Below are 5,253 nucleotides of genomic sequence, written 5' to 3'. Positions count from 1 at the left end.
AAAAGAGGTATTCCACCATAGAACGTGAGTGTCTTGCTGTTGTGTTTGGTGTGCTCCGCTTTGACTATTATCTCAGAGGTCGTGAATTCATATTAGAAGTGGACCACAAGCCCTTGTTGTACTTGGAAACCTTTAAAGGCAAGAATGATAGGGTGTTGAGATGGGCCTTAAGTCTACAAGCCTACCGGTTCAGAGTCGTCCATATTGCTGGGAAGGACAACGTGGGAGCAGATTTAATGAGCAGACTCCAGCCTAAGGCGCCTTGAAACCAACCTCACCAGTGCCTCCCTCCTTTTCTTAACATGTATGTTCTTTCTTTCATGTGGTAGTTGTTATAATCTACCTGGAGTAGATTCTTCTATGGGGGCCTGTGTGAGGGCAACTACCACCTGAACGAGGCCAACGACCTTCACCTATGACACTGACCGCCGGCGCTGTTATTAACCCAGTGCTCGGCGCTTCATCTGAGCAAACCGAAGCTTCTCAAGCGGCCACCGCGGCTTCTGAGCGTCAGTAGGAGTTGACGTGGCTCCTGCAGCTCGCCTTCCTCGGCAGACAGAAGCTGAGCCTCGTCTTGCTCACTTCCTCCTACGCTGGCTGGCTCTGCTCTCACCGTGGTTACCTCAGAGCCGTGGGCTGGTCCTGAGTGTGCTATCTCCTTACCACGCTCCGACTCCCGTCACTGCTGTGCACCTGAGTTCTCCTCCTGCGCCTCCTTCGCCTACCACTTCAAAGACCTACAAGGGCGGAGCTGTGCTGTGACACGAGACGAAGGGACGCAAGACGGATGGAAGCCGAGCTGAGTGTCGCTGCTGAGTCCAGAGTGCTGCAACCTTCCTGCAGAAGGTTCTGTTATTTGTGAGGCTGTTTGGTGGTTATTGGTTATTGGAATAGTAAATGGTGTCTTAACCATTCTCTCATGTTTGTTTTACCTTCCGATAGCAGCACCCATCTTGGAACCCTTGACAGTGATGAAGTAGTGTTGAAAAAGGTGGAAAAGGAAAAGGATTTGGGAGTGATAATACAAGACCATGGGCAGTTTGAGGCTCATATTGATAAGATGTTTGGAGAAACGTATAATTTGATAAAAAATATTGGATTAGCCTTCCATTATATGGATAAAGATATGATGAAGAAATTAATTAGTACGGTAATTAGACCAAGATTGGAATATGCTGGAGTGGTTTGGTCCCCTTATAAAAAGAAGCATATAAGGAAGTTGGAGAGATTGCAGAGAATGGCAACAAAAATGGTTCCGGAATTGGCAGAAATGACCTATGAGGAGAGATTAAAAGAAATGAATTTGCCTACCTTGGAACAAAGAAGAGAAAGAGGAGATTTAATACAGGTTTATAAACTGTTGAATGGACTGGATGAAGTGGATAATGAGCAAATGATGTTGAGAGAGGAAAACTTAAATAGAACTACAAGATCGCATAGTAAAAAGATAGCCAAGGGAATATGCTTGAAGGATGTGAAGAAATATAGTTTCCCACAAAGATGTGTGGAGGTGTGGAATGGTTTGAGTGAGGAGGTGGTGTCAGCGAGGAGTGTGCATAGTTTTAAAGGAAAGTTGGATGTGTGTTGATATGGAGACGGGGCCACACGAGTATGATACCCAGGCCCTGTAAAATTACAACTAGGTGAATACAACTAGGTGAAGCTGAGCTCCAGAGCAATCATCTCTAATTCTACAGTTACCATTGCCTAAGAGTAACCAAGGTGGGAAAGGAGCTGGTAATGTTTGTCCCGTCTCCATATAGTCATGTTAACTGTTGATTAGCAAAATAATGTCCAGGGAAGGTAAATATAAACTGTAGCCTGCGTTTGAGCCATCAGCTGGTTTGTTTACATCTGCGCAACATGGCGGCCGTGAACTCGAAAGATGAATCAGACTTCACAGGATTTCAAGGAATAATGGAGAAGAGCGCTTATGTGAAGAAAATTCTGGAGTTGGAAGGTAAAATTGAAAAACTGTTTGAAAAGTATGGGGCCTGGAAACGAGTTATGACAATGTAATGAAAGAGTGTGCCGATATGAAGAAGGAAAATGAAGCACTGAAAGAGGAAGTTAAGCTAATTAAAGTGAATTGCGAAAATGTGGAGAATCTCTAGGAAAAGTGATGGAGAAGCAGGCTGAATGGAAAAAAGTCAGGAAGTGGAAAGAAAGGAGGTAAATTACAAAGTTGCAAGTCTGGAAAAGGAAATCAAAGAGTCTGGGAGAAAACTTTGGGCCTTGCTGAAATTATAGATCAACAGATCATAGAAGAGAAGATTGCTGAGAAAGTGGTGAAGGTTATTAAATCAAATGAGACATTGGTGAGGGAAACTGTAGACAAAAAGAGATGTGTGGTGATATTTGGTGTGGAGGAGGATAAGACACCGAGTAAAATGGAGAGAGAGAAAACATAAAAAGGTGATAAATAATATCATTAATGTGGTGCAGGAGGAGGAAAAGACCTAGTACAAGAAATAGAGGACTTCCATAGAATTGGAAAGTTCACAAGAGAAGGTATGAGGCCAATAAGAATCAAACTTAAGTCACAAAAGGATGTAGATGAATTGGTGGAGAAGTCATGGAGGCTAGCCCAGCAGGAAACAACAAGGAAGATTTGGTTGAGAAGAGATCTCGGTGAAAAGGAAAGAGAAATGTTAAATGAGTTGAGAAAGGAGGCTTTGAAAAAATGAAGAGAGGACAGAAGAGGAGAAGAAAGAGTTTTTCTGGAGAATCTTGGATATGAGACTGAGGAAGTGGTTCATAACCCAGAAAAGTACAGCAAGAAAGGACTAAAGAAACTTACGTATGAGCGGAATGTAATGTATTCCAACATAAATGGAGTGATATCGGGATTTTAGAACTCAACGATTACTTGAGGGACAAGAACCCAGATATTGTGGGTCTTACTGAAACAAAACTGAGAGAGGAGAAGACCTGATGATGGTTGGAGAAGGGAAATATAATGTTTGGAAAAGAAATAGAGTAGGTAAGATGGGAGGAGGAGTGATGTTGCTGGTTAAAAAAGATATAAAGGTGGATCAAGTGAAAGAAGGTATGGGAAAGGCAGAAGTGCTAAAGATCAGAGCAGAAACTAATGAAGGAAAAAGAGGCACTACATAGTGGTGTACGTACCACCTAAGACAAATGCATGGTCAGTACAGGAATATGAAGAAATGATAAGTGATACAGGAACATGTCTGGAAGAAATGTTGGGTGGCTGTGAACGAACTATAATGATGGGAGATTTTAATTGTAAAGAGGTGTGTTGGGAGGACTGGTCAATGGAAGGATCAGAGACAACATGGGAAATACACTATTGACACTGGCAATGGAAAATGTGTTAACTCAGTGGGTCAAAGAAGATACTAGGTTTGGAGGAGAGGGAGCATCGTCAAGACTGGACTTGGTCTTTAGTACAGAGCCAATGGTCATTGAGGAGATGAGGGTGGAGTGCCCTTTAGCAAAGAGTGATCATGCAGTTTTGGAGTTCAAGGTGATAGATGAAGAGAAATCTAGAAGAAATGAAGAATATAAAGTGGGAAGATGGAATTATGCCAAGACAGATTTTGGAAACCTAAAGAAATTCTTTCAAGAGACAAATTGGATGAAATTCAAGAGTGCTAAGGAGCAAATGAAAAGTGGAAGGAATTTATAAAAATATACAAAGAAGGTGAGAAAAATTTGTACCAATAAGACAACATAGAGAAGTTGGAAAGCAGGACTGGTTTAACGATAGATGTGAAAAGGCTAGAACAAGAAAAGAGGATGCATGGAAGAGGTGGAGAAGGAAAAGACGGATTAAGCAGTGGGAAAGTTACAAAAGAGCAAGAAATGAATATGTGTTGATTAGAAGAAGAAGAAAGAAACAAGAAAAGGATATAATTGATAAATGTAAAGACCAACCAAGGCTTTTTACAGACATGTGAACAACAACATCAAAAATAGAGAAAGTATTGAAAGTTTAGAAGTAAATGGAGTATGCAGTGAAGATCCCAGGAAATGGCAGAGGCTATGAATGGATGCTTTCGGAAGGTATTCACAAAGGAGACTGCTTTTGACAAACCACTGGTAATGGAACAGAAAGGGATTATGAAGGAGTTTCAAGTAACTGTGGAGGAGATCAAGAATATGATGGGGAGTTTAGAAGTGAGAAAAGCTGTGGGACCTGATGGGGTATCAGGATGGATTTTAAGAGAATGCAGGGAGCAACTGGCAGAAAAAGTTTGTGAAGTAATTGATGCCTCATTAAGGGAAGGTGTAGTGCCCCAAGACTGGAAAAGAGCTAACATTGTCCCAATCTATAAATCAGGTAACAAGAGAGACCCATTGAACTATAGACCAGTGTCACTTACAAGTGTGGTAGCTAAGATGTGTGAGAGGGTGGTGAAGAATAGATGGACAGACTTCTTGGAGAAAAATGACATACTTTGTGAGTGTCAATTTGGTTTTAGAAAAGGGCGTTCATGCACGACAAACCTGATATGTTACTATTCGAGGGTGATAGATGTAATACAGGAAAGAGATGGTTGGGCTGATGGAATATATCTGGATTTAAAAAAGGCCTTTGATAAGGTACCACACCGGAGACTGATCTGGAAACTTGAAATGGTAGGAGGAGTGCATGGCAGTTTACTAAAATGGATGGAAGACTTTTGGTAGGAAGAGAAATGAGAACAATAATTAAGGACAGACCATCAGAATGGGGCTTGGTGGAGAGTGGAGTTCCACAGGGATCAGTGTTGGCACCAGTAATGTTCGCGGTCTACATAAATGACATGGTGGATGGGGTGTCCAGTTATGTGAGCCTATTTGCAGACGATGCAAAATTGTTAAGAAAAGTGAGATGTGACAAAGATTGCGAACTACTCCAGGAAGACTTGGACAGAATATGGAAATGGAGCTGTACATGGCAAATGGAGTTCAACACGACAAAATGCAAGAAAATAGAGTTTGGCAAGAGTGAAAGAAGAATCAGGAGTATGTACAAGATAGGAAATGAAGACATAAAACCAGTCATGAAGAAAAAGACCTTGGGGTGACAATTACCAATGACCTATCGCCAGAGAGACATATAAACAAAATAATTGGAGAAGTATTGAACTTATTGAGGAACATAAGAGTGGCGTTCAGATATTTAGATGAAGAAATGATGAAGAAAATAATTACTGCAATGATAAGACCGAGGCTTGAATATGCAACAATACAGTGGGCTCGAACTTAAAGAAACACATAAGGAAACTAGAGAAAGTACAGAGG

The sequence above is a fragment of the Portunus trituberculatus genome, unplaced genomic scaffold (genome assembly GCF_017591435.1).
Source record: "Portunus trituberculatus isolate SZX2019 unplaced genomic scaffold, ASM1759143v1 PGA_scaffold_205__4_contigs__length_1045770, whole genome shotgun sequence".
NCBI lineage: Eukaryota > Metazoa > Arthropoda > Malacostraca > Decapoda > Portunidae > Portunus > Portunus trituberculatus.
This window is presented reverse-complemented; position numbering follows the sequence as displayed.